Below are 12,476 nucleotides of genomic sequence, written 5' to 3'. Positions count from 1 at the left end.
CTCCAGGCTGTGCACTCCACCTGAAGATCTCCCACCAATACACAGAGAAACGTCAGCTGAGCACTCCACCAACGAATTCCCTGGGGCACTGCTTATTCCTCCATGTATCCTGCCGACTACGCCAATTTATGTAGCAGTACGTTCGGATACATGTCCGGAATAAAGACAAGTGCCAAAAAATACTCAAGCACACAAAATATCTTTTATTACAGTGAGAATAATAATAATAGCAATAAACTTAGCAAGAGGAATTAAAAACTAAAAAGGATACAAACTAACTATGTTATCGGGTGGCATTAAAACAAATACTACGAACAGCATTTCATACAATATTAACTAGTGAAAAAGGGATACCAAAAAAGGATCTTAACACAATATTATGGATAACACGATATTGGTTAGTAAAAAGGGAGACTAAAGGAAAAATACTATAAACATAAAAGGGGAATTAAAGGAACACTAAAAGGATATTAAAAAGTTTGTTCTCTCAGTTGCTTCCTATCAATAACCTGTGCTTAAGTTTGTTCTCTCAGTTGCTTCCTATCAATAACCTGTGCTTACCCACACAGACAGGCCAGGGCTGTCAGGATCTGCAGCAGCTGGTCGGTACCCATGCTTAGCGGGCGTCCCCGCGGAGCAACACAGTCTCAGTGGTAGGATGAGTATCGCTCGACTCAGCAGTCCCGACACCCCATTTTTATCAGTTCCACATTACACTACGTAGGGCCAGTACGTAGCATAAGGTGATGCCTGAATGGCAGCCAAACACCGCCTAATCATGACCTCATGGCAACAGTCTGCGCATGCCCTACTTGTAGGGCAAGGGGCGAGCGACCCCTGCCCACATAATCTTCCTCCCATCATCATCTTTCTCACCCCTATGTATGACCTCTACCATTGTGTTTCAAGGGTAGATGTATCTATCTTGCAATATGTAGCAAAACCAAGGAAGAACTCAGCTCTGATAATAGGGGATATCAAGCTGACTTGCTAAAAAGCACAATGGACCTTACAATTAGCTTCTGCCATAAGTTACATTGTACCATACTCTAGCTGGTTTCACATCCTAATATGATTTCGTTCTCACGCCTCTATGCTCCATTGATCATCTAATTCAGAAGTACCCCCCTTACACAGGAAGTGCACGCCAGCACCGAGTGCTGGGAGGCGAAACCCAAGGGAAACAGCGGCCAGGACTTGCCAAAGGCAACACCACTCCTGCCAGCAGCGTCGGACCCGGAACTCATGCAGAACATTCCGAAGTCGCCATGAGAGAAGCCGTGTTAGAGCACCCAGTGCTGGGAGCCCCACTCACCGCTCAGACGGTGAGACAGGGACCCACCACTGACATGTCCCACATCAGACAGAGAGGAGGAGGCCCCCAAAGGGAGGGAGCCAGGTAAGAAGCAAAGAACCTGGTAACCCTGGGCCTGGTGCCCCTGGGCCTGGCAGTGGGTGCCCAGGGTGGGTTTGGCAGAGCCGCACTGCTCTGGCCTATCCTGGCTGGGCCTGGGGTGGCCTTGACATTCCTGCTTCCCCTCACAGCCTCCTGAGATGACTCAGAGCTTGCTGGCCCCAGCATGGCCTGACTGTCAGGACTGGAGCCTTCTGACAGCTCCAGGGAACGTGAGACCATCAGCCCCAACACAGGCAGCCTGGCGCTACCAGGGCTGTCTCCCGGTTCTCCAGCACTGGAGACCGTCAGCCCCAGCCCCAGCGCCCAGCTGCCATCTCCTGGATCTTCAGCACCACAGACCAGCAACCTCCACACCACCCAACAGGCAACATCGGAGGAGACTCTGGAATCCCCCTCCCAGGAGACGAGCAGCTCCAGCCCTGACAGTCAGGTAACATCGGGGTCGTGTCAGTGTTTCCTGCCTCGGAACCAGTGGAGGAGCAACTTGGAAGCGACCTCGGTGTTCCGAGGACAGACGCCCTGCTGACATCACCATGGCAGACAGACACGAGCAAGCCCCCGAAGAAAGGGAGCAAGCCCCCGAAGAGAGACAGGAAGCCCCTGAACAGAGAGAGGACCAAGCCCCCGAAGACAGGCAGAAAGCCCCCGAAGACAGGGAGCCAGGTGAGAGCAAAGTGCCCCTCCCGCAGCCTGGCAGAGGGGCTGTCAGGGTGGGCAGCACAGGTGCCATGCCCGGGGCCACTGTCTCTCTCCCTCCAGCATGCGTGCTGTGTCAGCGATCAGAGGCTGACCCGGACATCTTGTGCGGAAAAACTCCAGATAAATGGGCTCTGTGTCCACAAGCTCTGCCTGGTTAGTTGCTCTGCAGGCTCCCTCCACTTTTTGACAGGCAGTCCCTGCCAGTCTTTCCTCATCAGTGAGTGTCCTTTTCCTGCAGTTTTTTGTCAGCAGCTCTCCTGACATCCCGGTTCAGCGACTAGAAGACTGGAATATTGGCGCAAGGGAGATCCCAGATATAGTCTCCCAGGCGGCTCAGCAGGTGAGAGCCTGACAAGAGCAGGGAGATTTGGGCAAGGCAAGGTTTGCTGGAGCTCAGCCCAGACCCCAAGCAAGAAAGCCCAGCCCTTCCAACCAGCTCTGGCACAAGGAGGAGGCCCTGAGGCTGCTGCTGATGGGGCTGCTCTGCTCTTTCCAGAGCTGCTGCATCTGTGGCCAGAGTGGGGCCAACATCCCCTGCTGTGATGGCACAGTGGGAAGGCAGGGACACCCTGCACCTGCCCAATACCAGGACAGAGGGAGCTCATCAGTTTTCTTTTCCCATCAGGCCACCATCATGGGAGGGCTTTAATGCATTGGCCGAGCTAGAAGAGACACACAGGCACTGCCTCCTTTGTCCAGGAGGCAGGCAGGAGGCAGAAAAGGAGGGGTAAGTTGCCAAAGCTGCACCCCAGGGCTCTGCAGGGCTTGAAGCAGAAGGACCCAGGAGAAGAGCTCAGCACCTCCATGAACTACTTTGCTTCCCCAGGCCCTGGGAACTGCTCCTGTGCTCCTCCTGTGCTGCCGAGGGCACCCACCGACACTGCTCTGGCCTGGAGACAGCAGAACCAGATGGGAATGTGATGGCTGTGCACTCCCGGGCACAGGTAAAAGGCAAAGCACCCTGGTGATCCTGGCAGCTGGTGCCCCTGGGCCTGGCAATGGGTGTCCAGGGTTGGCTTGGCTGAGCTTGTCTGCTCCAGGAGGGCTGGAGGTACTGCTGTGGGAGGGACCCCACGGGAACAGGGGAAGGACTCCAACTCCTCTCCCTGAGCAGCGGCAGAAACAACAACTGACCGTGACCCCCATTCCCATCCCCTCCCATCTCCCTGCTGGGGGGGAGGAGGGAGAACAAGGAAGGAAAGGTGGCGGAAGGTGTTTTTAAGACTGTTTTATTTCTCACTCTTTGGCTCTTATCCTGTTAGTAATAAATATAAGTACTATCCCCACTTGGAGTCTTGTTTTGCCCGTGAAGGTGATCAGTCACTGACCTCTCCCAGCTCTTATCTCTACTCAGGAATTCTTAGCTGTTTTTTTTCTCTGTCCTCTGTCCAGTTGCAGAAGGAGAGTGAGAGTGGCTTTAGTGGGTACCTGGTGTCTGGCCAGGGTCAACCCACTACAAGAATATAAAAAGAAGTAATTTTTTTGGTCTTGTTCTGATGCAGTTAAGGAGCTGGAAAACCAAGACTGGTGCAGGGAGGTCCAAAGCATGGCTTTGGGTCTGGATGATGGAGACATCACATTTAGAGGGAGATAGACTCTGCCATTGCTTTCCTAGACTTTGTCCCAGCTTAATGGTGTTTTTCCACCCACAGCAGCATTGCTGGGAGATGTTGCAGTGGCACATCCCTCCTTCTCTGCCAGGGCAGCATCTTGGCCCTTCCCACCCCACCATGGATTTTCTATTCCTGTGGCAAGGACTTGTCCCCACCTGATATCCGAATGGGAAATGCAACTCCTGGGGGTGGCTTTCATGGTTCCACCACAGGCTGGCACAGATTCTGATCCAGCTTTGAGAAATTGTGTGGTCTACGTGTTCTGGATAAAGCTGTCCCACCTTTGCACGTTATGACCCAAGAGAGTTTCGGTGGCCAGTTCGTGTATCAAAAGCACTCAGTACTAAAATGTACCAAGTTGCACCTGTGGACAAATCTGCAGGAGCTCAATGCCCTGCGTACCCACACAGGCTTTTCTGTCTCGAATCCTGCTCATTGCGTGCCTGAGACTGGATTTATTTCAGCAGCTAAATGGTTCACTGGAGGACTAATTGGCTCTGAGAGCTCCAGTCCTTTGCGACAGATTATTAACCCTTCTCCCTTCATTATAAAAACATGAACTGTAGAGAAACCAAATACCACAGGGCCCCTGCACCGAGCCCGTCAGTGCTCCCGGCTCGGTGTTCAGCACAGAAAGTCCCTTTTATAGTTGGGAAGCGGAGGGAGAAAATTCTGAAAGCGCGAGAACGCGGCAATAGCTGGGATGAACTGGTAGCCCTTAGGAAAGGACTGGGAGGTACTGGGATAAACTGGGAGCCCCGAGGAAGGAACCGGGGCTCTCCCGCCATTTGCGTAGCGCTGAGGGCAGGGCGCTTACGCCATTTGCGTAGCTTAACGCAGTTTACGTAGCGCCCCTCTCTTGCCGTTACCGGCGCCCCCTTACGCCGTTTGCGTAGGGCTGAGGGCAGCGGCAGCGCCGTTTACGCCGTTTGCGTAGCGCTGAGGACAGCGGCGTTAGGAGGGGACTGGGATGGACTGGGAGGGACTGGGAGCTCTTAAGACGGAACTGAGAGCCCTTAGGAAGGGACTGGGACAAACTGGGAGTCTTTGGAGAGGACTGCGATGAAGTGGGAAAGGTCCGCGAGCCCTCAGGAAGCCACCGCGGCCCTCCCGTCATTTGCGTAGCGCTGAGGGCAGGACCCTTGCGCCACTTGCGTAGCTTTACGCAACTGACGTAACACCTCCATTACCATTACCGGCGCCCTCCTTACGCTGTTTGCGTAGCGCCGCAGGATTGCTGGCCCCCTTACGCAATTTGCGTAGCGCCGCTCCATTGCCGGGGGTGTCCAAAAGCTCCTCCAAAAGTCAGTTTATGGCTTTGCAGAGGGCTCTCGGGAGTCACCGAGGGGCTGAATGTAAAGAGAGAAAAATTAAATCTTTAGGAGGAAAAGAGTCTCATGGCACCCCCTGTGCCTCCCCAGAACTCCATGGAATCAAGCAGAGCCCCTGCCTCCCCCCCGCCGCCGCAGGGACCGGTGTCGCCGGCTCTGCCCCGCTTGGACACCTCTGGAGTCAGCGTGTTCTTGGGCAGCACAACTGATCTCAGACCAGAGATTTGCCCAGATTTGGCTTTGCCCCCTCTTTCCTTGGTTTCTTTTTTGTTCTTTGTTCATTCAGGGGGAAAAGGGGGAAGGCAGGCACGTGTTGATCCCTGTTTTGATCTGTTTACAAAAGGGAGTTGGGGCAGGGGGGCAGAGAGGAAGCAATTTCTCTCTCTGCTGTTCTTTGAACTGTTCTGTTGCTATTGCTGGTTTTGCTGCTCTATTTCTCATCAGTAAATTGCCACGGCCCGCGGGGGAAAGGAAAATGGGACCGGGCACTGCAAATCAGGGTCCTGACACAGCTGAGGTCTCGTGAAGCAATGCCAACTTTATTAGGACAAGCAGGGACTTACAGAGGGTTGGAACAGGGGCTGGACTCAGGATAGGGGAGGAGTAAAGGATTGACAACTCAGGGACTCTTGGGATAGGGCAACAGGGTAGAGATGGGCGGAGTCTGGGTGTCACCAGGAGAATGGGCCAATAGGAGCTACCTCTGCACTGCACCAAACAGCAGCCAATAGCAGGCAGAGGAGCGGGAAAACAGGGCAGAACAACAGGGTTTGGCGGGAAAACTGTGAGGGAAGAAGGAGACAATATGGAGGATATGATTTTTAAAACAAGAAGCTGGGGTACATACAGCACTAGAACAGTACAACAACAAACTGGGGAAAACTGGGGAAAAACTGTCAGTGCAATGGTAGTCACATCGGGTAAATAAACGTCTTTTCCAGTGTATTAGTGTCCATTCCGGTGTAGATTAGTCATCTCAGGGGTTATAGATCTGTCTCCAAGCCTGGTATTTCTGCCAGTCGTTTTCTTCTTCCCCAACAGTAAACTGTTATTTTTTTCACTTATACCTCTTTGTATTTTGTCTCCTTGTACTGGTGGGGAATAAAAGGGGAGTGAGTTAATTTGATTGGAGTTCCCACCTCAATAAATGTCTTTAAACCAGGACAGGTTGCTCAAGGGCTCTCTGAAATTTGGCATCATTCACAAAGGACTTGAAAACACATTTTGTCCCATTGTACAGAGAGATAATAAAGATGTTCTCTAGTGGTGTTCAAGAGATGGTCACTGAGGGATTTCACCAGGAAGTTGCTGCCAAGAGGACTTTGTACCATGGATTTTATTTGACACTCTTCATTCAGCCAACTTCCCACCCACCACATCTTCCACTTCTTCAGTCCAGCTCTCACCAGTCTGGCCATAAGGAGACCACAGGAAACCATGTCAAGGGCCTTGATAAAGTCTGGGCACAAAACATCCCCTTCTATTCCCTCCCACAGGCGTTCTGCAATCCCTGCCTTGTCCTTCCCATGCCTGGCAATGGCTGCAGGAGGACTTGCCCTCTCCCCTTCCCTGCTGAGCCTGAGCAGTGTGGAACTCTGCCAACCCTCCTTGCTGCCCTGTTTGCAGACTGCTTCCATGTCTGCCTTTGCCAAGGCCCCAGGAAGCTCTGGGATGGCTCTGGCCTTTCCAAGGGTTTGGGAGAGGTCTCCCAGTGACACTGCCCAGCCTTCTCAATATCCCGGACACCAAAACCTTTTCCATAGCCCACACTTCCAGAAGAGTGCCCAGGACACAACACAGGTTGTCCTGGTGGTTCTGGAAAATGAGAATTGATTTCTTCCTCGAGGCCAACCCCTCCAATTGGATTTGAGTGCAGCTGAAAGGTTTCCTCAGCATTTTGCCCGGTGCCTCCCTGCCCTGAAGGTTTGTGGCCATCAGGCTGGAGCTGAGGGGGTTGGGCAGGTGCCTGAGGAGGGGGTAGAACAAGGGCTGTGTCCCACTGTGCCAGGAGGGCTGTGCTGGGCAAGGATGAGGAGGCTGCAGAAAACAGTGGCACTGGGGAGGGGAGAGGAGCAGCTGGAGAGACCTTGTGCCTGCCCACGCTGGGCAGGAGCTGCCCCAGGATGGCAGCTCTGAAGCACTCCCAGGATGTCCCTGTGAACAGGACGGGAAGACTGGATCTGAAAATGGAACCTGGAAAGCAGAGAGCAGCAGTGTCATGGTGACACTGCAGGAGAGTTCCAGCCCTGGAGCAAGGTCCCAGAAGAAGTGACCCAGTCCATGCAGTGGCCTCAGAAGATCCCACAGCATCCTGGAGATGCTGGAAGGGAGCCCAGCTCTGCTTCACAAGTTCCCTGTCCCTGCCTGTGCTCCAAGGGCTTCAGCCCACAGGACTGTGCTCAGAGAGCACTCAGGCCTTACAGCGAGAAAGGGGCTCAGGAGGACAGCGTGGAAGTGGCAAGAGAGCAGCTCTGCAAAGACCAAGCACTGCTGCTCCCTGGCAGTGCTGCTGGGCTGGGATTATTGTCCTCGTCCCGTTTGCAAATACACCCTGTCCTGCAGTGTGCTGTCCTTTGGGAACAGCTAAGAAGAAGGGTCTTGGACAAAGAAGGCACTGCAGGGTCCTTTATTTTGTTTAAATAGTCAGAGAGCACAATTCACCATTTATACATCTCTGGGTCCAATTCAATGGGTAGACACTAAATTAGAAGGCAGATGCATAAAAATATTTCATTGCACAGAAAATTATTGCAAGAAGAACCAGATGATCACCACGAAAAACCTGAGCAGGAAGGTTGGGCCATGAAGGAGTCCCATTCTGAATGCAATGCACCAGAAAACAGGCACTTTATTGCTCCTGAAAAGCATCCAGTCATCATTTTCCTCAGGGCATCCTTGAGCTCCTGATTCCTGAGGCTGTAGATGAGGGAGTTCAGTGCTGGAGTACAGAACTGACACCAACAGATCCAGGGCTGGGGAGGAGATGGAGGGGGGCTTCAGGTAGGAAAATGCTGCAGTGCTGAGGAACAGGGAGAGCATGGCCAGGTGAGGGAGGCACATGGAAAAGGCTTTGTGCTGTCCCTGCTGAGAGGGGATCCTCAGCACAGCCCTGAAGATCTGCACATAGGAGAATACAATGAAAACAAACCAACCAAATGATAAAGAGATGGAAAACAAGAGATGCCCAATTTCCCTGATGTAGGAATGTGAGCAGGAGAGTTTGAGGAACTGTGAGATTTCACAGAAGAACTGGCCCAGGGCATTGCCCTGGCCCAGGGGCAGGGAAAATGTATTGGCTCTGTGCAGCAGAGAATAGAGAAAGCCAGTGGCCCAGGCAGCTGCTGCCATGTGGGCACAAGCTCTGCTGCCCAGGAGGGTCCCGTAGTGCAGGGGTTTGCAGATGGGAACATAGCGGTCGTAGCACATGATGGTGAGGAGGGAAAACTCTGCTGAGATGAAGAACAGAAAGGCCTGGACAGCACATCCCTGGTGGGAGATGTGCCTGGTCCCCCAGAGGGAATTGTGCATGGCTCTGGGGACAGTGGTGCAGATGCAGCCCAGGTCTGTGAGGGAGAGGTGGAGCAGGAAGGAGCCCATGGGGTGTGCAGGTGGTGGTCACAGCTACTGCACTGAGGATGAGGCCATTGGCCAGGAGGGCAGCCAGGGAGATGGCCAGGAAGAGCCAGAAGTGCAGGAGCTGCAGCTCCCGCCTGTCTGCCAATGCCAGGAGGAGGAACTGGGTGAGGGAGCTTCTCTTGGGCATTTGCTGCTTCCCAGCATAGGGACACTGCTCAGAAACACAAAAGGACAGGGAGAAGTTAAGACAGACTCCTCTAAGCAAAGCCACTTTATTTCTCATAGAAATCCCCAGAACTGAAAGGCTTTTCCTTTCCCTTTCTTGTGGTGGCTGAGGGTGCTGTGAGGAACAGGAGCTCTGCCCATGTGCTGCCAAGGGCTCAGTTTTCCTCTGCTCCAGTGGGGACGTGGAGCTGGTCTGTGACAGCATCAAACCCTCCCAAGGGATGTCAGGCATCATCCACCCTGAATAGAAAAGTTCAGTCTCCACTCTCAAGGCATGGAACAGTGTGTGCTTCAGGGGAAAGGCTTAGCATGTCCTTAAAACAATGTTGTCTGTGGTTATTATTTTCTATGGTTGCACCTGATACCTGTTCTTGTTAGGGTACAAATCCTCATTTTTATGATGCAAAATGTAACGAGACTTTAAACAAGAGAGGACAAACAGCACAGCTCTCTGTAGCTCAGTGCAGAGCCAGGAGAGCTGCAGTGTCCCTCCCTCTGTTCCCATCTGCCCTGTGCTTTCCCTCGTGCTGTCTGAGGAACAGATTGACACACTGCTCACCTTTTCATCTCTCCCCTCCCAGAGTGAGACACAAACTGGATCATCTGCTGTTGGATCAGGCTGGAGCTGTCCCTGAAACTCTTCCCACATTCCCCACAGGAGTAGGGCCGTGCCCCAGTGTGGATATCCTGGTGTCGGGTCAGGTCAGAGCTGTGACTGAAGCTCTTCCCACATTCCAAGCACTTGAAGGGCTTCTCCTTGCTGGGAGGCTGCTCAGGCTCCACCAGGTCAGAGCTCTGCCTCAATCTCCGGCCGCCTTCCCGGCACAGGCTGGGTCTTTCCTCCTCAGAGCACCCTGGGCTGGCTTTGGAGCCCCTCCTGCGGGGGGATCTCCGGCCCTTTTCCTCCTCGCTGCCTTCCTGTGCCGGGGAGCCCTTCAAAACGGCCTCTCCCACCAGGGTCTGCCGGGGGATTTGTCCTCCGGGCTCTCCGTCCTCAGCTCGGGGCCTGGGGCAGGAAGCAAGGAGGACAGGCAGGGGATTTGCCTCCGGCCCACAGGGAAGGCCAAGGACATCCCCCCAACTCCGGCCCCGGCAGGGGGGTTGTTCTGCAGCTGGGGATCATGCTAGATCATGCATGCCTAGATCACTCAAGCAGAAATTATGAAACTCTTTTTTAAAACAACTAAGAAAGTTTTCAGACACAACAGACTAAACCATTATAGAAAACAAAACTATAGTTGTGATATAAATACTTAAGATAGAGTTAACTTGGCAATAATGTTGTATTGAATTGTAGTAGAAAAATTTTCATTATATTTTGTTTATTGAGGACTGTATGTTAGTTGTAGAATTTGAAATCGTTGTAAGGATGTAATTTCGCAAGGGCGAGGGGTGGAATTGTGGTGGTTTGAAAAAAAACCTTTCCCCTGGGGCTTGTGATAGTCTGCCCAGGGGCTGTGTTTTTGATACTTGACCAATTAAAACCTTTGTGCGCCCTTGCAGAAATTACCTGCTCACAGAAACGGAAGAGAAGGGTTAATTTTAACTGCGTGGCTGGAAGGAGAGGCAGCCATGCTTTGAACGGGACTCGTGTGGCGTGGGCCGGGGGGACCAGGAGCAGCACGGCCACTGAGTGGAGCCCCCCTGGAGCCAGTGACCGAGGGGGACCCCGAAAGATCGGGAAGACCCCTTGGGTTGCATTTTCTTCCCCCCCTTGCAGTGGCGGGGGAGGAACGCGGCAGAGGTGCCTGATGGTGCCAGAGGGCTGCAATCGGCGCAGACGCGGCGCTGGAGCGGAGCCAGCGCGAGTCGAGGGGTGGCTGGAGAGGGCCAAGCTGAAGAGCCCTGACCTTTGGAAAGGCGGCTGCAGCACACAAACATGGAAGGGCCGAGGGGAGTCTCCCCCACGGGTTTGGGGGAGTCCCTGGGCCTCACCACCTTTTCCCACCGTGGAGGACCCTGCAGCAACAGCCAAACCAGTGAATCCAAGGACAGAGCAGATGGAGAGAGAGTCAGTTGGACTCAGTTCCAGGGTAAGAACTTGAACTAAACTAAAAACCTTGGAACTCTTAATCCCCAGGGAGGAGAGGTGGAAATCTCCGAGAACTCATTCCCCGGGGGCCAGAACCTCCAGGGGCCAGAACCTCCACTTAACAAGAGCAGAGGATAAAGACTTTAACCCCTAGTTTTTTGTGCTGCAGAAGAAAGAAGAATCCTGGCTGTGACAAATCAAAACTGCTGCCTTAAAAATAAGAGACATTTACTAGTGCCGCAGAAAATTAATGAGGAAGAGCTGTGGCCTGCCTGTCCCTCCCCCGTGGCCCTGCCCGTGGCCCTGTCCCTTGGCTCTCTCTCTGCCAGCTCAGTGTGGGGCACACGGGCTGGGGGTCCCTCCCGTGCCCCCCGGGCAGACGGCGTTGGCTGGGGGGATGTGAGGGCTGGGCCTGCTCAGCACAGCCCCGGCCTCGTGCCCAGCACCTCTTTCCTGCCCCACACAAGAGCTTCCTGGCCCCCCCAGGGCTCCCCTGCTGCTGCCTCTGCTCCTGGCCCTGCCTTTGCTGCTCCCTTGCCTGGGGCAGCGGCTGCAGGGGGGGGATGGCAGCAGCTTCAGCTCCACGGCACTTCCTGGGGGGAGCTCAGCCCCGGGGGACGGGCAGGGACCTGATGGGGATGGACAGGGGCCCAGCAGGGACAGCCAGGGCCTGCAGGGGAAGGCACAGGGACAACCTGTACAATGCCCACAGCATGGGCATCACCCGCAGCGCTGTCAGCTGCTGCGTGGTACCAGGGCTCTCCAGCGTCCTGGACTACATGGCCAGGCCACACTACTACTGGCACAACAACTCCACGGACATCTAATTCAACACTTCAACTCGGAGCGCGTCGTTGTAAATAGTTCCCCCATTACTAAGTTTTGTGATCAGCCATCAAAAGTCTTGTGATGCTGGGATGGGAGGGTTTGACGGGTACATGGTCCCCTTGATCCCCAGCCCAACCAGGATCACTCTGAGGTCTCAACCCCTACTTTTTCCCCGCTCTCCCACCCCTTCCACATCATCCCCCACTCCCCAGCCCCCTCATGCTCAGTTTGGGGGTCCCACCCTCCCCTTTCCCCACTCTTCTGACCTCTCCCACCCATTCCCCATCACCCCCCAAACCTCAGTGCCCCTCCCCTCCACTTTTGGGGAGTCCCACTCCCCTCCCACTCAGTTTGGGGTCCCACCACCCCTTTATCCCCTCTGACCCCCCTTTTCCCACTGACCGCCCCCTTCCCACCCCCCACTCACCCGAGAGCTCCTCGCCCGCAGCCGGGGGGGCTCCCAGCACCACCAGTGCCCAGAGAAGTCCCCCCAGAAAAGGGGTTGGGGGGGTCCTGGGTGGGCTCTGAGTGTGTTTGGGGGTCCTTGGGGAGCTGTGGGGAGGTTTTGGGGAAGTTCCCAGCACGTTTTGGGGTGAGCTGGGTGCTCTATTGAGGGGCAGGTGCCCTCTCAAAGCCCCTCCAGAGCGGGTTGACACAGGGGGGACACAGGGGGGTCCCCATTCCCGATCCATCCTGGGCCTGTTCTGCCCCCCTCAAACTCGGCTCCACCTCACAGAGACCCTCCGAGCCCCTCC

Source organism: Pseudopipra pipra, chromosome W (assembly GCF_036250125.1).
Source record: "Pseudopipra pipra isolate bDixPip1 chromosome W, bDixPip1.hap1, whole genome shotgun sequence".
Lineage (NCBI taxonomy): Eukaryota > Metazoa > Chordata > Aves > Passeriformes > Pipridae > Pseudopipra > Pseudopipra pipra.
The sequence above is the reverse complement of the archived record's forward strand: the minus strand, read 5'-3'. Positions refer to the sequence as shown.